The sequence below is a fragment of the Mus pahari genome, chromosome 20, assembly GCF_900095145.1.
Source record: "Mus pahari chromosome 20, PAHARI_EIJ_v1.1, whole genome shotgun sequence".
NCBI lineage: Eukaryota > Metazoa > Chordata > Mammalia > Rodentia > Muridae > Mus > Mus pahari.
The window spans coordinates 6,368,554-6,394,491 of NC_034609.1; the positions used below are offsets into that span (position 1 = coordinate 6,368,554).

The 25,938-nt window shown below is 39.4% G+C and overlaps 1 protein-coding gene and 1 pseudogene across 4 annotated transcripts in view; one reads left to right on the forward strand and one right to left on the reverse strand.

The window, feature by feature from the left end:
- The window catches only part of Inpp4b (inositol polyphosphate-4-phosphatase type II B), a 751,408-nt gene that overhangs the window by 425,778 nt on the left and 299,692 nt on the right, over positions 1-25,938 (forward strand). The gene's annotated exons all lie outside the window — the stretch shown is intronic.
- LOC110337752 lies at positions 8,116-8,565 on the reverse strand (annotated as a pseudogene).

Consider the following 25,938-nt stretch of genomic DNA (forward strand, 5'->3'; position numbering starts at 1 on the left):
TGTGTGTGTGTGTGTGAGATACACATACACATGCACACACAAGTGTATGACTACAAGAGATGTTTTATTTTTCTAGGGTTTTGTATTTCATTATCTAACCCAGAACACAAAGAAAGGTTTCATCTGGCCTCTCTCTGCTAGGAAGCATACCTCTATGGCCTCCTTGAGTCTCATTAGCCAGGACTATGCCCGGTGTGTCTGTCCTGCCCTCTTTGAACTAGGATGTATGAAACACAGCAAAGTGGAATGATTTTGGATTAAGAAAGTAACAGTTGGTTTGAAATAAAGATAAGGGAGGTAGCTTACAGAAGTGACCTTGAAAAAGGAAAGATTTTTCAAAAACAAGAATAATAGGATGAGGAACTAGTCCATGGTAAAATTAGAGCCTTGAAACACAATGGCACATTGGGAATTAGCGGTGGTTGGGCTCCGTTACAAATGAGGAAGCATGATGAGAAAAAAGAAGGGGCAAGGCAGAAGATGGCAGAGGTGAAACTCAGATTATAAAAGTTCTAAGATGGAGAGAATGGGATAGACGCCAGATCTGCAGAGGTCAGGGAGGTGAATAACACTGCATTTAGTGATTTGCTGTCACTGACCTCTTGCAAAAGCCTTAGTTAAGGAGTGGCTGAAAATTAAAGGGAGTGGTAAGACCACCAAGGCTGAATATCAGTCAGAAGTGGAAGGATGTATGTCAGTGAGCACATGGAAAGATATCAGTACCTTAGTCTGAACTGATTACATCTGGTCATGTGTTTCAGGCCATGAAGCAACCTAACTGAGTTCACATAAATCTTGGAGTAGTACAAAGTAGTATTCCAGAGGAGAGAGCTGGAATCTCTTGGGAAAGGTTTTAGACCACTTACCCAAATTTTACTTTGTAAACTTTAATTTGCAGGCTTTCATATGCAACATTAATTATGTTTCAATTCCTTTTTTGGATTGCTTTTCCAAATAAAATATAATAATATGCCCACTTTGGACCTAGCTCATTCAAGAGACAAGTTATCAGGATATGGGAAATGTTGACCTGTTTAGAAAGAGTTCTTTGGGGACTAGCTCAATCTTCTTTGTCAGGAGTTCAGTCCTGTAGCAAACACCAAATACAAACCGACAGCTGTAGACCAATTCTGAAGAAACCACAAGGCTTGCCAACCAACTTGAGGCCACTGCAGCAGCAAGAAGTCAAGTCACAGGAACTTCACAAGCAGTTCTTTGGCAAGTTTCTCTCAATGGCAGCATGAACACAAGTGGCGCTCAACAACACTAGGAAGGGCGTACCAATGCATATGTGTCTTTAACGAACAGAGGAGGAGCAAAGGAAACCAACACCCAATACTCCCCCACTGTCTGTGGGGTTCTATTTGCACTCCTTCATCACAGCTCCTTTCATGTGTCTGCTTTAGCAAAACATCCTTTCACTTGTGTGCCCCAGCAAAACATCATTTGAAATAACTGACTTTCCAAACAATCTAGAAGTTTCTGCTTCAAGTATCACTGTGGCTTCTTCAGGTGTGAAGGAGACCATGCTGTCTAGTTATCTCTTACTAGTTACGCTGATAAACACAAATTTCTCTGACTAGTTAGATAAAACCAAGGCTACAAAGTAAACATAAAAACAGATAGAAGAATAGAAGGAAGACTGGGCCAAAAATGTCACTTGGCAGTGGCATGTATGCCATTTGCTTGAATCAGCTCAGCAACACTGCAGTCTAGAAAGCTCCCCCTTTTATTACAAATCAACATCATTATTTTATGTCTTCAAAAGTATTTACTTCTGCTGATGACAAATCCAGCTTGTTTACATAAGTGAACATGACAGCACACTGTTTCTTTTAAAAGCACTCTGACATTATTGCTAGGCTTGTGTATTGGATTAATATCTGGGCTCCAATCTTTGATTTTGTGAGGAGTGGCCCAGTCACTTAGTGTGTCTGGATTTCCATTGACAAGTGAGTATAATGAGGGAGAACTAGAATAAGTTTGCAAAGACAAAGTAAGATCATCATTGCAAAGCAGTCGCTCTTCAGTAAGAACAAGTTGCTGTTACTGCAGGCCTTCATCTTCTATAAATTAAAACAATTGTTACATGATTTTATTAAGTAGGGCAGGGCAGGTTCTCAGGGCACATATAGAGATCAGAGGACAACTTTGAGATCTGGTTTTCTCCTTCCATTATATGAGTTCCAGGTTAAACAAAGGGCATCAACCTTGGCAGAAGGTGTCTCTACCCTCTGAGCCATCTCATTAGTTCAATCTTTTATCTTTAGTTGTACTTAATCCTGTAATGAACAATGGGAAAGTGTTTTAATAATAATCAGAGAAGGTTTCTCCTTCTTCTCTGCCTCCTTTCTTCTTTGAATTATTATTATTATTATTATTATTATTATTATTATTATTATTATTAATTATTTCAATCCTCACTATCTTTCCCAGTCTAGTCTCAAACTCGAGTTTAAGTGAACCTCCCTTCAATTTCAGCCTCACAAGTATATAGTAACTGGAACTACAGTCACGTGTCACCATGCTAAGTTATTTATATTTTAAGAATGCAATCTTCCCCATACCGACCACCATGACATTTCATTTTTCACATACTATGCTCTATCATGCCAACTAACAAACAGGCATGATGGGATAACAAGCCATCTGGTATTCTGTATCGCATATTTGCTCACTTAGCCTCTAGAATATGTCAACAGGAGAGAGACACCGTTGGATGATCCTCATTGTCTAAATAAGGAGCCTGAGGCACAGACAGAGAAAGCATTCATCTAAGTGTCACGAGGTCTTAACTAAAAGTTAAGGTTTGAATAGCTGCTCAGCTCCAGAGTTATCATTTAACACTTAAATCATAACATGTCAGTGAGTAACGTGCTAAATCAAATTCATTCTACATACATCTGTCATATTTTCCATGGGAGTGTTTTATCATATATTTTGAACCTCAGTGGGAACATCCCTAATCGTTTTACAAAAATATTTCTCTAAGGATTCTAGATTTACTGTCGCAGGGCTTCAGAGCCTTAGAAGGTCAAAAGTTGCTAACCCCATTCGTCTTCTCACCTTCAGCTCTATGAAAAGGCACTGCCCTGTTAGCTATGCAAGTTATGACCCATCTGGGCCTCTGCTCTTCAGTCAGACTATTTCCACTAGATTGTAGCACACAGAGTCAGCCTTTCAAAACAGTAGTAGTTAGAGTCAGCAACTATTTGGGACAGAGCCCTGTTCTAGCAAAGAAAAGAGATGAGTCAGTTGAAAACTGGCTCTATTTCATGTCCAGATGCCCTTACATGTGCGAATGCCTGCCTTTGTAGATTTGGTAGGTGGGTGCAGAAGCTAAGCTTTTGTTTCAGAATGTAAAAACCTAAGTGAGCAATTGTGTGATGCTCTCTAGTGCCATCAAATGGGAAGAGGCAATAAACACTCCAGGGTTGTTACTTGCAGCCTGAGACTGCACTCACTGCTTCTCCCTGGAGAGGGAGAACTAAACACCATTTCTCATCAGCTTTACTCTCTGCTCTTGAAAACTGTCTCCTTGTGAGGCACACATTCCTAGCAGAGGGCCAGAGCCACATTGGAAATGTCGTTGAAGACTTAGTGAGGGAGGCCTGCCCGTGTTTCTCCTGTGTTCCCCAGTGCAGAACCAGTGTCCAGTCCTATTTTCTGCCTGTCGTAGCTCTACCTTTGTTCTTTTCAGTGCGTAAGAATATAGATCTCATGGTTTGGAGGCTCACCGAGTTTGAGCTACTTTTTATTGTTAGTGCACTTTGCTATAGAGGAAGGTTTTTAGAGCTCTACACATGCTGCATTGGAGCTCAGACATAGTGCACTGTGCCTTTCAGTGAGGGCAGGGATTCAAAGCAAACTGCAGTACATGATCCAGAGCTGGGAACTATTATAAAGATAGACACCGAGGATTAACAAATGGGTTTGAATACTGATCAGGTGTCTGCAAAATCTTAACCCTTTCACCTCCTAAATGCTAGCATTGTTTAAGCTCCTGCTGTGTGCATTGCTACCACAGGTGTATCGCAGAGCTGTGTCTTAAATTTCTTAGACATGGGACATAACAGACTAGAGGAAATCTATCTGATCCTGAACTGAAGTTTGGTTTTTGCCCTCTTGAGAATACTGTCAAGGAAAGCTTTCATTGAGATGTGTTGGGATTCCAGGTTTCCTTCCTTTACTTCCTTTGGTTTTTACTCTTTAACTTTTCCTTCTCCACTTATTCCTTCCTTCTTCTCTTCCCCATCCTTTGTCATTCCTCTCTCTTCTCCTTCTATGTTTCCTTCCAGCTTCTCTCTCTCTCTCTCTCTCTCTCTCTCTCTCTCTCTCTCTCTCTCTCTCTCTCTCCATTACTTTTGGAGAAATGTCCAAGAGCTCATCCAGCATACATGCCTCTTTCTACATGTACCCCCTTCACTTATAAAGCCTACCTCAGGGTCCCTTTGAGGCAACTTCTCTTGTCTCTTCCTTGGGCCATTGTTTTCTCTATTTCTATATTGTTTGTACAAAAATACATCTCAGCAATTCCTACTGAGTAGCTAGGGAATTCCATTTCTTGTGCACAGTCCTAGCTGAATGGCATACCTTTGAAATATTTTTCTTGTTCATTTTCTTGCTCAGTAGCTTCTATGTGATTCCTATTATATGTCTTTTGAAAGAACAAACAGTTTGCTCAATTGCTTCTCTTGGTAAATGGCGACATTCTCTGTAGATTTCAGTTGTTACACACATCCAAGAGGGAAAGGCATTCTTGTTAATATTTCATGACTATTTGACTAAGAGTACCACGAGCAAGATATGCACACTAAATGATAGAAATCAAAAATTATTACTTGGTTTTGAGAGCATTGTAGGCACATTGTAAAAATCATATGTATTTGTTTATACTTTATTTTTTAGATAGTAAACAAAGTCATGTGTATTTCCTGTGTGTTGTGATCCTTAAAGCATCCACCTATTGTAAAATATGAAAATGATAGATTTTAATTCAAAAATTGAAAATCATTAGAAAGGAGTCATTAACTGGCATCAAATCCTTTGTTATAACTTTATTTAATGCTTTGAGTTACGAAACAGGTATAAGAAAGTAATAACTTGTTTTCATTATAGTAATGAAGACACTGACTTTTGATTTAGAAAGTTGTCTGAGTTTTCCACAATTTCTGTTGTTTAATCACAGAGAATTTACTAGCTAGAGAGATCATGTAGAAATCATTTCAACCAATAGTGAGCTTTTGTATTTCTGAATAGCTTAATACAGAGAGGAGAGTATAACACTTAGTAGGCCTTTTATTTTTTCACTTACAGAACCTGACCAGTAATATTTCCAACCCTTGTTTTCAGTAGTTTAGTGTCATTAGACAAAAATTAAATTCATGAGAGAAATTATAATCCTTCTATCTCAGAAAATAGATTATCCCCAGATTCACAAGCTTTATACACTATCCTAACAGGGTTAGGTATTTCAAGGTACCCTAGTGGCAGGGCCATAAAAATAGAGCACATTCTAAGCTTTGAACCCAGCACCTCTAAAAGGATTCATTCTGACTGTTTACTTGTGTCTTATTTTGGGGGAATAAAGGATGGTATTAATGCAGTGCCTCACATCAAACAAATGTATCTTTGAGTCTCGGCTCCAGAATTCTGATTCTGTGACCTTAGGCAAATTCAACATCACTAAGGCTCCAGTGTTCTCCCTTAGGCCGAGTTCCTGACACCTCAAGGATTCTACACATGTAATTCTCTTTATTCTTTTCTAACATCTGATAACATCTAGTAGGTAAAAGCTGGATTAGAAAATTAAGGGCATTTCCAAAGCACTGCGCCTTCGAAGAAAGATCATTCTTCTATTCTCTATGTTCTTTTCTGAGGTCAAATAAGAACTTTAATCACAGATGTGTGCATGCATATGTGTGTACAATACACATTCTCTCTCTCTCTCTCTCTCTCTCTCTCTCTCTCTCTCCTATATCTAAATATAGAATCCAAAATGAACAATAGACAAAATATTAGAAACATTCCAAATATTGATCATCAAAAAAATGGACAGTATTTGTGGATGTGAAGACTAGAGGATTTGGTAAAGACTTGTACAAAGAGCCTTTTCTTACAGGGACTCTAGAGGAAAGCTTAAGGGAGATTGTCAGTTATTCAATCAGCATTTTCCCTAAAAGTACAAGCATTCCAAACTTTCTGATAATTGTTATAATCATAAAGTTTCTTTTAAAATGTATTTCTCTTTCCCTCCATCTACACCCCTGTGCTCCTTTGAGGTTGTGTTGGGGATCCTAGGTAGTAGTTTATCAATGCTATCCAGAGAACCTCGCTTTGAATGACAGCCTCCCATGGTACAGGAAAACTGCAAGGATTGAGGGCAACAACCACTGCAAGGTGTGTTTCTTACTTGTTGTTGTTGTCATAAACATCATGACCTAAGGCAGCTTGAGGAGGAAAGAGCTTATTTCAGTTTACAGCTAATAGACCATCAGGAAGGAAGTCAGAGCAAGAAATCAAGGCAGGGACTAAAGCAAAGACCAGGAGGGGATGCTGCTTACAGGCCTGCTTCTCTCATGCTTTCTCAGCCTGTTTGCATTCATCCCCAAGGACCCCTTCTCCAGGGGTGGTACCACCACAGTGAGATGCGAGTTCCCACATCAATCACTAATCAAAAACTGTCTCGGTGGCTTGCCCAGAGGCCAATATGATATAGGCATTTTATTAGTTGAGGTCCCCTCTTCCATGATGACCTTAAAGTGTATCAAACTGATATAATGTTACCATGTAACAATTGCAACAATATAACCAGCATAAGAGGTAAATATGTAAGGAGGTCCTTCCCAAATCCATCCTTCAACCTAAGTGCATGTTTGTTTCCTTCTAAGATTTTTATTTTTATTTTCAGTTTTGTGTGTGTGCTTTTGTCTGAGTGCAGCCCCTGGGAAAGCTTCGGCTCCCCTGGAACTGGAGTTACTGGTAGTTGTAAATGGCATGAAGTGGGAACTGAACTTGGACTCTATAAGAGCAATAGACATTCGTTTTTGAAGAAAAGATAACCAATACAAATATTTATTTAATAATCTGAGCAATACTTTCTATTAACATAGTCAAGCCAGGTTGGTCAAGAAGATAAATTATTTACCTTGACAATATCTAAGTCCTTAAATGTAAACAAAGTCAGTAAAGTTACAGGTAAAAGAAACTTTTCCTAGGCCCAAGTAATAAGAGTAACAGTGTGGTTAACACTGGTTAACTAGCCTGGAAAGGATGCCACTTAAATATGTAACTTTTAATACTTAATTTTATGAGAATGGATGTTAGGCCTGCATGTATGTCTGAATTGAGTGTGTGTGTGTGTGTGTGTGTGTGTGTTCGTGCGCGCGTTCATGCTATGTCCAAAAAGGCCAGACGAAGGCATTGGAACCCCCCTTGAACTGGAGTTAAAGACTACTGTGAGTCACCAGTGCACTTAACCATTGAGCCATCCCGCTAGCCCTTGAAATATGTAGCCTAAACAACAACAGCAAATCACAAAAGCATAGGGACTCTTAGCTGCACTTGACCTTGGATTCTCATGTTATCTGTCATGTTCTCCTTGGACAGTAATGAAGGCAACAGTTGTGATACTTGTTAATAGAAGTTAACCTAAACATTAAAAATTTGTATGTAAGATGATTCTAGGAAGGTTATTACCTTCTGAGAGGAACTGTGGTGAAGTAGAGAGGGAGGAGTAGGAATATACTTTCTCACTAAATCTCTGGTGTGTTCTCAATTTTCTACCATAGGATGCCTAATCTACTTAACATTCTCTGGGGTTAAATGTATAGAGGCTTGAGTCAGACACCCTAACACATGCCTATTATAATCCCAGCATTCAGGAGGCTAAGGCAAGAAGACATTTTTGAGGCCAGCCTGGGCTACATATTGAGACCTTGTCTCAAGAAACAAAACCCAAAAGGTAGAGGCTCATTCTTGGAAGGATACGCTGTAATGGAGGCTCTTTAGGAAATCATCCTGCTGTATGCATGTTTCTTGAGGCTGCTACATGAATGGGCATATAGTGCAAACAAATCAAAGGTCTACAGAGACTTTCCTGGAATCTTCTCATGTCTACCAGACAAAGCTGTTAGAGAATAGTACTTGTATACTCAGGTCAGAGGCCTGTGCTAACTTGCTTGGAGAACCAGGAGGGTAAAATGAATCTAGCATGGTTCTTCTGCAAGCTCTTTCTTTCGCCACACTATGGTTTAACAGCCTTAGTTGTTCTTGTGAATTCTGTAAAGTATTGTTGACCAAGACAACTGGTCACCTTGCATTAAGCAGCTCCTTAACACCGGGGCCCAGATCCAGGGCCACCTTCTGATCCTCACTGACCCTGCACAGTTCTGTAGCTAGGTTGTCAATTTGTTCCCGGAGCTCTACATGGTGCGTGTGAGTCAAACTGCTGCACAGCGGGTCACAGGAACTATAGGAGCCCCTCTGCAAAGAGGTCTCTTGGCCCGTGGGCCCTGCCACTGGGGTCCCAGTCCCTGACACAGCAGCAGAACCAGCCGCAACCATCATGAACTCGCAAGATACATTCTTACCTATGGAGCCAGTTCTCTAGTCCTATATAGGTTGTTTCTAAGTATGATCCTATAGTGTCTTTTACAGCTGAACATTGCTGACTCTGTCATAACATTTATGAAATTGTGCTGATCCAATTACTAGACCTTGCTATTTATAAAAATGTCCAATGCATTGTGTCAGTTAATATTTAAATTTTGGCAAATGATGGTGGTTATCACACACAACCCAGTACCCAGGAAGCTAAGCAGGACAATCATGAGACTGGGAACAGAAAGTACAAGATTTTATCTTTATAAAGTATCTTTTAAAATCTTGTATTTGCTTGATGCCTTATATGTAAAGTCAAGGACCAGGGCCTGGAGTCATGACTCAGCGGTGAAGAGTTTTGGTTGCTCATCTGAAGGACCCAAGATCAATTCCTGACACTTGGTGGCTCAGAATCATTGGTAATGCCAGTCCCAGGGAATATGATATGATACCCACTTCTGGCTGCTGAGGTCACTGTACCCATATATTCTCTGACATAGATGCAGTCAAAATACCCAAGCACATAAAATTAACATATATTAAGTTATATATTTATAAATAGATGATTAACAGCTAATCTTCAGACACTAGAGGGAATTGTTTTCCTTCGTATGCATTTTCGTGTCCTTTCACACAGAACATATCCTCAGAAAACCCACCTCATTTTATGAACTCCTGCAGTTATGCCGCCGGGTGCGTGGGATGTTCACGGGACTCCAGGAGAGTCGTCTGTGTTTCTTTCTGTCAGGTAAAGGTGCAACTCCTGGCCTCTTGGTAAATTCCTGGAGGATGCTTAGGTCATCGTTTCTTTGTCATTTGGATTCAGTAAATCAAAAGAAGGACCAGGCCTTTCTCGTTTCCCATGAAAGAGACAGGGCATGGGGGAGGGCTCACAATTTTCCATCTATTGAAAGTACACTCCCTCTCCTAAATCATCATAAAAAAAATGGAGAACAAGAAGTTGACTATCTCCTGACCCATGTATATCAATTCTAAAGAATCCATCCATATTACAAGTGTCAAGAATCATTGAGAAAAGGTGTGTTTATAGACAAGGATTGGAGATCAAGAAAAATCTCTTGGACTTTGATTAAAAAGCTTTGGATAGTCCATCTTCTACCTGCAGCCCGCTTTATCACAGCCCTGGTGAAACAGTTCTTTAGGGCGAATCCCTTCAAGCCTCAATAATGTCCTTCCCACGATTCACATTCATTTTCCTAACCCCACGTAGCTCTAGTCATCTGTCTCCTTTGAATATTTCATCTGTTGTTTTGTGAATTAAACATGACGTTTTCAAGCTCTCTGTATTTTCTCCTCAATGTTTTCTGAATCATTAAAGATGTGTAGAATCTTTTGTTGGTTAAGTGCTTCCATTAAGTACTCATTGAGTGGCAAATTCATCCTGTAAAAGTAAGCATGGCTGGAGAAGATATCAGAGCTGCACAAAAGAGTGTTCTCATTGTACCAAAGTTTTCACCTGTGACTGGGGAAGAATAAAGATTTTTCTACTGTCACTTCTTTAATTTACTGTTAGTGACATGGACTCTTAATTTTAGGATGCCAGATGGCTTGATCAAAGCATAATACTAAGCTCTTCAACATCTTGTTCTACAGTCAGTATTGTGCTAGGTTTCACTGTAAAATCAGAGTTTTTTTATTACCTCAATCAATCAAGAAATGTTATTTTCTGAATTCTTAGTTTTAATAAGCAAGCCAGGGTCATCTCCCTTCCACTCCCCAAACCATTCTCTCCACATTTCTGTGCCCTGTTCTGGACTCTCTGATTTCTGCACCCAAGACTTTTGCTGTCAATATTACATTGTCTCTTGGCAGTGTGAGCCCTGACCAGAGATGAGAGAGGGGATATGAGCAGAACTTAGCTGTTGCTTACCCGACCCTCCCTTAGCGTCCCTCCCTAGGAATCATGCCTCTTCCTTCTTCTGCCACAGTTCCTGTTGGGCTGATCTCCTTATTCCTGGCTTACTCTCTCAACACATCTTTTGTTAACTTTGTTCTTTCCCTTACACCTTCTCCCCAGTGATAGGGTAAATTGACCCCTAGGCTGTAGTTCATTGCTTTGTAAATGCTTCCTGCACCTCTTGACCCTCCTCTCCTTAGTGAAACATTCCTTCCTTTAATCTTTTACAGTTTAACCATTTGAGAGATAGAACAGTGGGACTTGCAAATATATTGGCCTATTATGTGCCATCTAGTTTTGCTATACCTATAGGATTCTCCTGTCCTTGTAACTATCCTAGTTGTCTTTAGAATTCTGGGATTTGATATATCCTCTGCGAGATGTATTCTTCTAGGATGCTTTAAAGGGTCTGTTGGATTTATCTGAACACACTAGATTCTCTGATTTTCATAGTATTAAGAAGAATGTTAAACTGCACAGAGATTACTGGGTGGCGTTATTTTACATACACTAACAGTCAAATATATAATTAATTTTTGCTTTCTTTCTTATTCTCAATTATGTGACTTACTACTATAGATGTCCATGTATTGAAACTTAATCATGGGAGTTTTAAATCAGAGGTAGTTGCATCTGGTAATATTCTCATTTAATATTTTATGGCAGCTTTACAGCTATTATTTTTATGGTGGTAGGAAAACACTTTGAAAAATTATTGTCAGGTTAAGGTCATTGTAGGTTTAGTTTATATGACCAAGATGATCATAAGGTCAAATGGAGGTTATCCTGAGTGAGGAAAAATGATTGATTATTTTGGCCCACATTAAGCCACTGAAAATTGTAATTTTATTTTAAACTCATGATATGTGATCAGAAATGGTATTTTGTGGTTTTCTGCCTTGCTGAATTTTGGCTGCTTTTGTAGGGAGCATGCATTATAATCAGCGGCTGTGTGAAATGAGTAATGTTGTGGATACACAATGCATTCAATTGCTGCAGCTTGTGCTTGAAATAAATGTTCTTGCCGTGTCAAGTGTGACCCTCTCTAGATTAGTCAGTGTATACTGCCCACGTCCAAGTGTGAGGGTAGGAACCTGAAAACGGCAGGTGCCACCACAAGGAAGGCATAGTCTTAGTTTTCTTTGTGCTTCTTGTGGCTAGTGCTGATGGACCATTTTCACTGCAGGAAATCATCTCTGTGGCGAAGCACGAATAATCCTCTACCTTTCCCGCTTCCCTGTCCTTCCTTCCCTGGGGTCTCTGTTGATTTTCACGTACATGTCTATCTAGTAGAGTGAGAATGCTAGGCTCAGTGGGAGCCAACATGAAATGGTTTTCAGTTTCCACTAGTTCTTGCTCCCCTGTTGTGTTATGTCAAAAACTCTTCCCAGCTGGGTAACAGATCCCTTAGCAACATCCTAGGCAGATTAGACAATTTTCAAGTCATTTTTCACAACTCACATTCTGTCCAGTTGAAAACTCCAGTATCATTTCTCATACAGAAATTTTAACACTCCAGGCCAGTCTTGAGACTTGAGATCTTTGATTTCTGAGGAAGCTGTGACTTAGCTTCCTTATCTACATCTTCCTCTTCAGGGGAGGATTTGTTGGCTGGCCTTTGGACTTGCTGCTGCTTCTTCTTCTTCTTCTTCTTCTTCTTCNCTTCTTCTTCTTCTTCTTCTTCTTCTTCTTCTTCTTCTTCTTCTTCTTCTTCTTCTTCTTCTTCTTCTTCTTCTTCTTCTTCTTCTTCTTCTATGGAGAGGTAGGAAGTAAGCAAAGGTGATGAGCCAGGCCAGTCATCTTTTACGTTACTGGGAATGTTGGTTTCTGGGGATTATTGTTCCTCTCTCTTGTTTGTTAGTGGCATGAATGTCAGTCCTATAAACATATACAGGCTTGATAGACAGAAAGCTCAGGGGGTTGGAGCATCCTTTCTGCAATCATCTGAAGTAGGTCCTGAGACGGCACTTGGAGGTTCTTGCTGTAGGAATGCTTCCCCTGCCCAGATTCCACTGCTATGAGGTTAAGACAAGGCAGGTCCCATGCAGCTTTCTTCCTATACCCCCACCTTCCCATCTGATGCATCATTGGAGAGCCATCTGTGGTGCTGAGGTTACCACCCTTCTCTGCCATCCATCCTCTTTTCAGTTTTCTTTTTCTCATCCTGGTTGAATACAAGGTAGATCAAGAAAACACTGCATGAGAGGAAACAAACAAGACACTAGACTCTCCAGCTGCATTTGATGTTCTCTTAGAACCATGGTATTTAGCATGTTAGATAACGGGTGGGTTGACCTCACATTAGGATGATAGTTTAGGGTAAAATATAAAACTAGAGATTTCTTCTGTGTCTTCTTTTCTGTCTTTTAAAGTTACATAAAGGGACTTGGAAAGCTACTATGACTTTAAGTCCACTTCAGATACCCAAGGAAGCTTGCCAAATAACTGACCTATTTGTTTGCCTTTCTGTTTAGACTATTTGGTCGAATTTAAGGTTCAGTTCCCTGTTATCCCACAGTCTGATGGGCAGAAGTACCAGAGAAAGATGTTAGAGATCTGGAAACCAAGTGATAGACATAGCTGCTTCCTCTTGACCATCCCCCACCTTCACTCACACATTATGTTACCCAGATCATTAGAAGGAGCCCAAGGATGAAAGCAGAGACTTCAATTCTAGTCTGATGGCTGTACGAGCTCAGCAACTCATCTCAGCTTCACCCTTCCGTGCCTCCCATAATTCATCTCAGGGAACACAGATGAGCCCACCTGCTCATATTTATCTTTCAGGGATGCTGGAAGACAAATGAGATAATATCTGAAAACCTTAGGAAGGAATGTAATGTATAGTCTTGGATGACACCATATGTGATGCACACCTCAATCACTCCTCCATGTGCTATGAGAGGTGTCTGTGTGCTGCTCATGGAAGTATGGAAGACTCACGGAAGTCTTTGAAATCATTCTTCTGTTTCTCTTGGGCACACACATTCTTTTGTTTCTTTTAAAGCAAACGGTTCCTCCCATCCTTTGAGTTTACTTCCATGTCTAAAAATGTGTAATAAAATAATACACAACTCTCAGAGGTCCTGAGAGCAAAACAATTCAAAGAGTAAGAAATCTATGAACTGTGAGGACATTTTGAAATACAAATGAGAAAATATCTATATTAAATATGTATTATAGTCTATTAGTCAGCTTTATTTTACTATAGCAAAACACTTGAGGTTATTAAATTATGAAGTAAAACCTTTGCCTCGTAGTTTTGGAGATTGGTGTCCCCATCATTTGGGGCTTTTGGTAAAAGCATTGAGTGGCAGTGTCAGGCAGGTATGGGATGAGGTCCATTAGGAGCAAATTTCATGAAATGAACCAGGAAGCAAAGAAATTCTCAGGTCCCCAAATGCCTACTAGGTGCACACCTCTGTTATTCTAAACACAAACACACACACACACACACACACACACATACACACACACACATACACACACAAACACACACACACACACACTCTCCTGTTACTGTAGTAACTGAATGCTCCATCTGGAGAAACAAAATTTTATATTTCTTAAATTAACATAAGCATGTGAAATAGTCAATTTAGTGGAACTCTGAAAATCTGAAAACTTATGCACTCATACATTTGGCATGTTTCCTTGTGTTACTGGATTTTCAGAGGTAACTAAAGTTAGTTTTTTAACTCCAACATTTTCTGAACTTTGCCTCTGGGAATGGTATTTAAACTATAGTGGGGTCAACGTCATTTAAAGTGGGGAAGAACTACAAGAACACAAGCTTTCAGAGAGAAATTCCTTCTCATTTTATAAATTCTGTAATTCATATGTTCTCTTTCCCAAATTTTTGCTGAGCACTAAACTATGTCTATACCTTTTCAATAAGTGTCTTCTCTTTTTATCTTTCAAGATTATAAGAGTTATGAATATGTAATTTTATAATGATTTTAATATGCACCCCTGTGAATGTTGATAGAGTTTGTTTAGGACACCACATCCTATGACTTCTCTTTCTTCCATCTCCAGAGAGAGCATTTGTAAGTTGCTCACATCAGAAAATAACTACTCCTTTAAATTTTTTCTTTTAATTTACATGTAGTGTGGTGTCGTGTGTGTGTGTGTGTGTGTGTGTGTGTGTGTGTACGTGCATGTGTGAATTTGCCACATCATGCATGTGTAGATTGGAGGACAGCATGTGGGTACCATTATCTTTTTGTACTACCCACATAGTACAAAATGTTTAGAGATCAAACAAGGATCATTAGCCTTGACAGCCAGTGCCATAATCCACTGAGCCATCTTGCCTCCCAAAGCAGTTATTATTAGTCCAAGACCAAACTGAACTTTCTTGACGATGGAGCTAAAGGAAGTGAGCTCACAGGGATGTTGTTTGCACATCTTATATGTACTAAGCTGTTTCATGTTCCTTAATGCAACCTGAGCTTCTGGAAGCACCTTCTGTGTATCCTGTCTGAGATGTTGCTCTTCACCACTGTTCATCTTCTTACCTACTTCATCCAAATGGGACTGAGTGTTGTTAGCTTAGACATTGGTCACAGCATGTTCCCAGTACTCAACAATAAGGATCTTTCTGCTTTGAACAATCATGACATCTGTGTCTGTGTCATGCTTTTGATACCCATAATGTTTGTGTGTGCCCATGCATGTCCCTTTGTCTTTGTCATTCTTAAGGGTATGACCCATGTCACAGTTACCATTAATTACTCTTACATCATCAACATTAATGCCTTTAACAAGCTAAGTGTGTCACAAATGCTCACTGATGTAATGGACTTATTATATAACGTACAATGTTTAGTTCTTATAAAGTAAATTATTTTATCCTTCCTTATCCACCACAAGTATTTATGTAGTGCCAACTCTGTGAGATGTGACAAGAATCAATTATAAATAAGGCAGAAATGGTGATTATAGAACTTGCAGAGGAGCCCAGAGACACCAACATAACTACAGAGACATAATTAATTATAAATTGTAATCAGTGTTAGAAAGGACAGGAAGGATCCTATGGCAAACAGTAGTAGGGAATCTAACTTTATAGGATAGATAAGAAATTTGTCTTTGACAGCTAACAGGAAGCTTAAAAGGAGTTCCTCAATTAGAGACAGCCTCTTGTATGTCACAGGTGCTACAATCAAGCTGAGAACCTTCACTATAAGACTTTAAGAAAAGCTGGGAAAATTGCCAGTCCTGACAAATCTGGTGTTATGCCATTGAAGGGACACATGCCAGGTTGACACAGAGTAGGCAGATAACAGTGCCTGCCCCACTTAACAAATCTTCTCTATATCCCATTAGAGCGCATTGCACCAGGGTTGTAGTTTGCACCTGCCCACTTAGGATCTTAGCAATGGTTTCCCTTTCTCAGACCTTGAGAGAGACGTTGAATGGCTTTAGATAAGAAAGAGACATAATCCTATCTGTAGGTTTTATTAATTAAATATATATATACACATAAATATAATAAATATGCATTATATGTGTGTTTGTCTGTATGTGTGTGTGTCTTTTTGCCTGAATGTATATGTGTGCACCATGAGTATGCCTAGTACCCTTGACGGCAAAAATAGGGCATCAATAATGCTTAAATTTAAAGGTGGTTGTGAGCTGGTGAGCTGTTATGTGGATGCTGGGAGCTGAATCCTTGTCTTCTGTAAAAGTGGCAAGCATTTGTAACTGTTCAGTCATCTCTCTGACCACTTGACACCCCCCCACCACCACCACCACCATTGCACTTTTAAATGATTGTGCTATGTGCTCTGTGGGTTAGGACTGTGTGACAGTCCTATTGACAGTGTATCGACAGTGTAATGGAGCAAAGTGGTGAGACTTTAGATACATTTAAAGACAGACTTAGCAGATCCTTAGAGAGTAGTTGGCATAATGAGACAGCTTGATGCTGAGCAAACTAGCACGTGCATGCTAACTATAGAACATAACGCGCAGGTAGGTAGCTATCTACTATAAATATTTGCCCTTGGTGAACATTCCAACAAGGAAGATGCTGATACAGATTCTTAATCATTTTGCAAGATTTCCTTCAAATGTTATCTAAAATTATATTCTCTCTTCCTGCAGTGCGTGGGTCTCTGACCTGAATCCTGTGGGATTTGGAGAATTAACATAGACATTATCCTATCCACGGAATGACCTAAATTCTTCACAGGCTAGAGAAGGATTTTAGTGTTAATTATTTCTAGTGTATCATAACTACAGTTGACTTTCAATATGAAGTAGTGCTGAGGAATATGAATCTCTCAAATGAACTTTCAGAGTAGATTCCTGTGAATTTCCCTGGTTTTAAATGCCTTTACAGTGAAGATTTTGAAATACTTTGACAATAATATTTCTCTGTCTGGTAAAAAGACCAAATGGTTTTAGGTGATAAGCTCTTCCTTAAAGACAAAATAGATTACTAAATATTATTGAAAAATCCTAAGTAAGCAATTTTTATGATTTGACTCTCTTTTTATACATGCTGGATTGGCTTTGCATTCACCTTCAAAATAGTGGTTTCTGGTGGTTTTGTTTGTTTGTTTGTTTCATTATTTTCATAATTATCTCCTGTGTATGCATTATTATTATATGAATATTCCCATAGAGACAGAATTTACATAGTTGATGTTAGGACTATGAACACATAATCTATAATGGGGTCAATTCTGTGGTTAGAATTCCCCTCAGAATGCTTTGTTTGGTATTCTTTAAAAGCTTCCCTTTCATATGACATTTAGTGCAATGGGAAACAAATCTCAAGGTTCCCGTACAGATTTTAAGTTTTACGCTCTTTCTGCAATTGGGGTTATATCATAGTAGCTGCCACTTTGCCATTTTTCTAAATGGGCACAAAACACAAACTTAGAGAAAAGTGGGATTAAAGTTCATCATGACTGAATAAACTTTGACATGAAAAAGAATTTCTTGCTGAGACAGTTATTTTAACTCAACAACTTATTGAAATAGATTATAGGACTCCAAGATCCCAAGAGCCTTGAAAAACATTAAATTAAAAGAAATTGAGGTTTATAACCAATGGAAACATAATCCATATTTTACTTTGAAATTTGTATGTCTCGATGTAATTTGTTGATAGTGACAGCAATGGACATAAAAGCCATTTAATATCTTTTTTGAGCTATATGGAATTTGTGCATTTTCCGGTCAAAGGTTTAAGAGTTTTGTTTTTCCCTTAGAAGAGTTTATTTATGGTAAAGACAAAGCAAAGGAGTTTGACCCCTGAAACTGGGAGGAATTCCAGACAACACAAAATTCAGACATGTGAGGTGGGTGGGAACTGGCCTACCAGTCCTGATTCCAGTATGAGCTGGGGTTATCAATAATGCACATGATCCTTTGCCAAGTGCTTAGCTCATAATCATACATCCCGATTTCTCTTACCATGGACATGACGACAGTGTGAAGGGAGGTACTGTGATCATAGTTCCCAACTTGACAAAGGAGAAACCTGAGCATGGTACCATTCAGTGAGAAGCTAATGTTGCATGACTAATTTTTATGAGTTAAGGTTTCCCTTGAAGCCTTGCTCCAAAATCTATTTTTTAACCAGTGTTCTTTACTGTTTCTTGAAGTAATGTCAGAAGGACTTTTGAAGCTATAATATCAGTGGTTATTTCTAAGTGAAGTGGATGATATGTGCATGGGGTAAAGGGATGACAACCCGAGCCATTGGTCATTGTATAAGTTCCTCCATAGAACAGAATTCTTTTGTAATGGTTTCTGAACCAATTTTCACAATTCCAGCCAGATGAACTATTGCAGCGAAAAGGTCAGAATGTCCATTAGACATGGGTGTTATCTGAAAAGACTAGATTACTTCCTAAATTGATTGTTCCAGCAAAGGAGGGTTTTCCAATGGCTATACCACAGCCCTCTGAGTATTGTTCATTGAGACGTAACAACTTTATCACTGGGTCTCTAGCTGAAGCACAGATCCCAAACCTGTCTGGTGAGGGCTCCTTCTGGTTCTGAGATTTTGGAGTGTGAATCCCATTGTCCAACCTGACTTTTAACTCTGGCTGTGTTAGAGTCACCGGGAGATTCTCAAAAGTAATGAGAGTTTAAAAAAAGTAAGTCTTGATCTTTTCCTCTGCATATTTTTGCCTGGCATAAAATGAGTACAGCAAATTAAAAAGAGAAAACTCACTAACAAATTCCAGTGTGCAGCTTGATTTAAGAATTCTGGCTTTATAAAGTTCAGTCTATTGAGATTTCATTTGTTGTAGCTCTTGGTGTGGTTGTGGGGGCTCTCTGATTTGTAGGAAAAATTTTCCCTTCCAGTCTGTGAGTAATCTTCTCTAATATAATTTGCACATGTTGAATTTGAACTCTGTTGTGATATAAAAGTGATATGTCTGGATTTAGGACAGGACTTCAGGATTTATAAAAATGAATTCAGATAATTACAATGTTATTAACTATATTTACCTCAGTCTCCTATAATCTCATTGCAAAATATTTTGTATTAGTATAAAATTATGGGAGATTTAAATGTCTATTATGATGGGATGGATATTTATTTTGTGTGCTTCTAACTTTGTGAGACCTTTATATATCTTGGATACTAATTCCCTGTTATATGTATAACTGGAAATTTTTTCCTCTTATTCTGTAGGATATCTCTTTATTCTAGAATTTTCTTGCTCTAGAACCTCTTCTAATTCAATGCAATCTTGTTCATCCTTTTCAGAAACTCCCTGCCTTTTCTAAATCCCAGTGTGCCCTGCGTTTTCTCCTAGCAGTTTTGAAGTTCACCATTTTACCTCATACCTTCTTCTCGTGTAATTTATTGTAGCAGAAAACCACTGAGTCCCCTTCCTGACCACACGTTTCCTTTGCACATAATCCTACTCTTTGTGGCCCAAGTAAGCCTCCTGGAAATACTTCATTTATTTCTCTCCATTGCCCAATAGCCTATAGTTGTTTTCTAGTACCTCACAAAGCAAGGTAGATTCTTTTTCTGTCCCCTGCCCTCTCTTGACCCTACCTCCTTCCCTTCCTCTCTTCTTTTCTTTTGCTTGTGATTTTTCTTCTAAGACAGGTTTTCATAGTTCAGGTTGACCCCAAACTGCATCCCTACCCTCTGAGTTTCAGGGACTCTCTGCATGTATCACCCTGCACAGTTCTAAATTCTCACTGGGCTGGCATCCACAGGCATAGTTATTTTCCTTTATGTTTACATTCACACACAACTAATTTTTTTTCAACAGTTTTGTTTTCTATCCACACCCAATCCCCTTTAAAAATTTAGAGTGCTGCCTCCTTCTTTTAACTTGGAACATCTGATCCATGTTTAAATGTGTACAGGATATATTACTATCTTTGCACATGTAAACAAATTACTTTATTTTGTATGTTTTCTGTGTGGATGCTTTGTCTACATGTGTGTCTGTGCACCACATGTGTTCCCTATTCCAGAGGTGAGAAGAAGGCATCAGGTCCTCTAGAACTGGAATTACAGGTGGTTGTAAGCCACCACGTGAGGACTGGGAACCGGGTAAGTCAGGGCTCTTGACTTCAGAGTCATCTCTCCAGCCCCCTTATACATTGTTTATGCCCCTTAATAAAAGTATCTTTCTCCTTTGAACATAGTGCATAATCTGTACTTCCTGTCCAGATTTTGGTCATTTTATACAAAAGTCTTCTTAGAAGACTGTCCAAGAAGACTGTGATGTTGTCCTTTACAAAATATCTCCTGTCACATTCATAGTTCTACTAGGACCCATGAGTTAATGGGTCTGGCCAAAATTTGGACACACCTGACAGCCAATAGCTATTTTAAATGTCCTGTTTTTTTTTCTCTTACAAATCTGATAATTTCTGGAAAGATAGTCATTTAGGCATACTTTTGTAGCCCTAGCAGCACCTAGCAGAGTATATGGTATTCACAAAAACTGACGCTTCATATTGAATTCTATTGCCCATATTTCTTTGAGGTTAAGGAAGGACTCAGCAGGGTGAGGAGTGATCAAGGCTCTCCTTATGTACAGGAGGATTTCTCCCCTTGAAGTTAATGGGCCTTTCTCTGGGGATCAAAGCTTTGATTTCATTAAACTCATGCTCTGATAAAGTGAACTGCTTCTTGGGGTTTCTGTGATGAAACACCAGCTGCTTTGAATATACTCGTCATGCCTGAAACTGGTAGCGTCTGAATCTCTTTTGTGTTGTTGACTAACAATTCTCTGTGCAAAAGTAATTGATTCCCATGTCTGAGAAGGTCGTGATTCTTCTAGTGGGTAAGGATATGTGCCTAACAAGTAAACTGACAAGTTACAGCTTTGCTCTGGTGAAGCAGGCTCACCTCTACTTCTGTCAGCATTGTTAGGGAGGTGGGATCTGCTGAGCCCCATTCATGACACTATGTGTGTGTGTGTGTGTGTGTGTGTGTGTGTGTGTGTGTACATGCATGCATACATACATATATGTGTACATGTATATGTATATGTGTTATGTATGTATGCATGTATACATGAATGTATGTATGCATGTATGTGTGTATGTAGGCAAGCATAGCAGTGCCACACCTTCTGTTCCTTAGTCTGAGTCTGAATAATTACTCTGAACAATATGCCCATGACCTCTAGCTGCCTGTCTGTCCTTAAGTACAATCTGTGCTGGAAGAAAAGGGTCTACATTCCATCCCTCATCCAACATCCTGGATCCTCTCATTTGTGTTTATGTGTTTGGAAGTTCTTTGAAGCTTCTTTTGTATAAAGGTGGAGTTTAATTTTTCCACCTTGTAAATCTGTGCTGTGATGGGAAGAAAGCCATGGCAGTGATATGCAATGGCTTCTGATCCTCTAGTTTAAGAGCTACTCTAGGTTTCACTTTTTCCCCCTCGAGAGACTTACAGCATCATTTGATGAGCTCAGATGAAAGACTGATAAAGGAGTCAGCTCCAATGTCACAGCTATGGCAACCATCTTGGTTGACCATCCGAGCACATGAGTGAGCTATCCTAGGGCAACAAGTTCCAGTCTAGTCAGCAGCTTGTCCAAACCCATGAGTGAGCCAGGTGCTGCAAATATAACACAGCAATCTGAGGAGCAACAGAACAGCATTAAACCAGTAGGCAATTGGGGACAGTGAGATAGCTCAGTAGGTAATGCACTGGCATCCAACCTGGATGACCCAAGATCTATCCCTGGAACCCGCATGTCATAAGAAGAAAACCGACGCTTATGGCTTGTCCTCTGTCCTCCACATGCACAGCATGGTATGCACATGCCCACACACATACAAATAAGTAACTAAACAAATAAACAAATGTTTTAAAGAGTTTATAAATGGATAACTGGCCTGCAAATCGTATTTGAAGTATAGTTTAACCAGAATCCATAAACATTAGTATGGTTTGAAGTGGATTTCCATTATGCCACATGGAAAGTAACACAATAACACATAAAATAAGCCTAGATCATTTTAATGAAGCCTCTCATTTCAGTTTCCTAATTTGGAAATATAGGTAAATGTGCTAAACACAATTTAAGATTTTCTTTTGATTGTTGTTCTATCTCCCATAATTCCAAGTCTTGTTCAGATGAATTCCTTAGGAGAGTTGGAATTCTCGATTCTTCTCCTCTTCTCTGTCCTTTACCCGAATTGATCTGACCAGTTGATTCTTCAAGTATCCTAAATACATAAAAGATACAAAGTGGAGGTTCAGAGAGCAGGCTCCTCAGTAAAGAGCAAGCCCTGTAAATCATGAGAACCTTAATTTGATCCCCAGAATACATATAAGGAAAGTTAGTGTGGTGTGCTTGCAATCTCCAGAGTGGGAAGATAGATGCTCAGGAGCATGTGGGTTATTAGCTGGCCAGTCGATCCTGCTTCAGGGAAGTGAAAAGTCCTGTGAGATATCTCCTGAGCAATGGTATACACGGATGCTCTCTGGCCTCCACATGTATATATGCATATTCATATACACACAGCACACACAAATACAGACATGAACACACATCCACACATATACACACATGCACACATATACATCCATGCATGTATACACATGCACACATATATACTTGCATGCACACACATCCATACATATACACATATGCACACATATACATTCATGCACACACATCCATACATATACACATGCACATATACATACATGCACACATATCCATACATATATACATAGGCACACACATTCCACATATACACACATGTATACACATCCACACATATACACATATGCATACCATCCACACATAACACATATGCATACATATCCACACATATACACATGTGCACAGCATATACATGCATGCACAAACATCTACACATATGCACACATATGCACACATGCATACAAATGTATAAATAGTAATATATAAGAACTCATCAGGTGCAGGACAGAGACAAGGAATCCTATGTTTGTGTGTGTGTGTGTGTGTGTGTGTGTGTATGTGTGTAGTGTGTTTTGAAAGTCCTGTTCCTTTTTTTGCAAGGATGTGCTGTGCCTTTCAAATATGTGCCTAATTACCACATAGAATATATGTAAGAAGATATGCAGCTGGCTCAGAAGGACAATGATTTATGCAAGGTGTCTAAGCACCCTATGAGTTGGTAGGTGTAAGAATCAGTGTCCATGTTTGCTGAGACCAAATCCCACAGCTCTGAGGAAGCTTGTGGCACATGGTGAACAATATGCCAGAGTACATTTGGCAGACGTAACTTCGCTGGTGAGATTTCTATTTGGGTGGTTTGGGGATTCTGAAAAATCAAATGCATCTTTCTTGAATTCTTATATGTTTGCTGTAGGGTTTAGGTTTTTTTCTGTGACCTTAGCTACAATACACTAATTCAATACATAGTGGAGAAATGACTTGACTTATTAAATACAAGTTCATTTGGAAAGAAAGTTCATTGACAATAAATTATTGTGAATAAGGATGCACAGAGTTTTGGACTTAGGGACACATTAGAAACCATCTATCAAGGAAAGTGGGATTTTGACAGTAAGGAAATGCACACAAAGTCACAAAACTAGTTGATATTCTATGATGTTTACATATTATCATGTACTAATAAAGAACTAGAACTAGTGTGCTTAAATATCATGGCCAGTTCACCAGAAACACCCAAAGTCTCTCTCTCTCTCTCTCTCTCTCTGTGTGTGTGTGTGTGTGTGTGTGTGTGTGTATGTATGAGAGAGAGACAGAGAGAGAGAGAATGGAGGTGATAGGGGTGCTGGTTAGGTATGGTTAGGTATGGTTGCTACACGGAAGGAATGGAGACTGTGTGCCGTAGTTGCTGTATTGACCTCTTAATACCACTAAAAGGCCCAGCCCTGCAAACATAGTCCCTACAGTGTCATAACATCTGACCAGTCAGGTCAACACTTCCCCTTCTCCTCTCTCTGCCCTGTCCTTCCTTCAGGAACAGGGAGGAGAAGAGCATGGAGCTCCCCCTAGAGGCTAACACACACTTGTCAATTAAAGTTGCTGTATTATAGCAACCCTAGTGTTTTCAGCCTTGACAATTTCATGATAAATATGCTACTGTGAACTCTACTTAATACCCTCAAACTTTTGAAGGCTAACGTTAAAATGCTCACAGTTGTACCACTTTTATAAAATATTAAAGACAAAGATGTTTCTATTATGCTTAACATAGTTTAGTATTTAGTGGTAGAAGTACTGGTGTGTGTGTGTGTGTGTGTGTGTGTGTGTGTGTGTGTGTGTACATGTGAGTTTGTGGATGCCAGAAGCCAATGTCTGGTGTCTTTACCCCTTTATGATTTGAAAGTCGCTCACTGAACCTGAAACATATTGATTCTGGCCTCTCAGATGGGTGTGGTGATCTGCCTGTTCAGTCTTCTCCACTGGGCTTACAGTCATGAATCCTCACACAGGCAGGAGTTCTGGGGATCTGCACTCAGGTCCCCATGCTTCTGTAGCATCTACTTTACCAATGAGCCATCTCTCCTGACTCCACTCTTAACTTATTAGTGTGTGTTCTTGGGTAGAGCTCTGAGCATTAGTGATTCAGTGTACAGGGACTCTCTAAAGTGAAGTGATAAAGTTTAATTACCTGAGTGATGGGGAGACACGATGCTATGGATTTCCCAGACAGCACACTCATAACTCAATAGGCTGCTTGTCAGCAAAAGCTTCCATGCACAACTGAGCCCATGACTGCTGTGAGAAACGGCTTCCGACAGGAAATTCCACTCACCAGTACACAGGGGCACCGTGGAAGCTCTCGTTTGCTACTTATCTTTCAACGATAAATTCTGATGATATTGGTGTTATAAAATCAGTTTACACTTTCAGAGCCATCTCATTTAAAACAAATAAAGAATAGAAGCAGAAACACTTGTTTTATTTTGTTTTTTGTATCTTCTTTTGATTTCTGTCTATTGTGTGCCTTTAGCCCCCAAAAGGGAGTTTCAGTATGATCGCATTTTCCCACTTATTGGTGTAGGCAAGATGGCTAAGTCTGATAATTCATTTGCCACTAAGCTCAAGAGCCTGAGTTCCACCCCTAGGTCCTACATGGTCGAAGAAGGGAACCAACTCCCATAATTTGTTCTCCAACCTTCATATATAGACCATGACATAAGCATCACTACTACATACATAAACTAAATAAATGTGCAAAAGATATATTGGTTCAATTATTGGTGAGTCATAGACATATGGTTGGAAAAATGCATAGTATAGTGTATACATGTGCTAATATATGCACACATAAGATTTCAAAATAAAATTTGTATTCATAACATACAAAACATATCAACATATTCACATAGCATAAGCAATACAAATATAATTGCAACTTTATTTTCCCTTGCATCAGTTCTGATGTTGTGGAGAGAAGAGAAAGGGCTCATGTCTCTGCTTTTACTTTCTTTGGTTGTCTTCCGGTCACTAGTTGCCAAGAGCCACTGAGGAAGTATTTGTGACACTTTCATCAACTTGATTAGGCTTTGGCCATTGTCTCCGCCTGTGCTGTGCAGGAATTCCTGCAATTTATAAGCATACAAAGCAGCCTTTAAAAGCAGAGTCACTGAACAGAGAAGAAGAAAGAGAAATACATTGCTTGGCCGAGCAGAGTAAGGAAACCCCTGTCTGGAGAGCTGGACTGAGTACCCCATGAGAAAGGAGTGTCTGCTTCCGTTCTTACTGGTCACTTCCATGTCTGCTTCCGTTCTTTTTATTATCATTATTATTATTATTATTATTATTATTATTATTATTATTATCATTATATAATTTCTTTATTTACATTTCAAATGTTATCCCCTTTCCTGGGTTCCCTTCCAGAAACCCCCTATACCTTCCCCACTCTCCCTGCTCCCCAGCCTACCCACTCCTGCTTCCTGGCCTTGGCATTCCCCTATACTGGGGCATAGAACC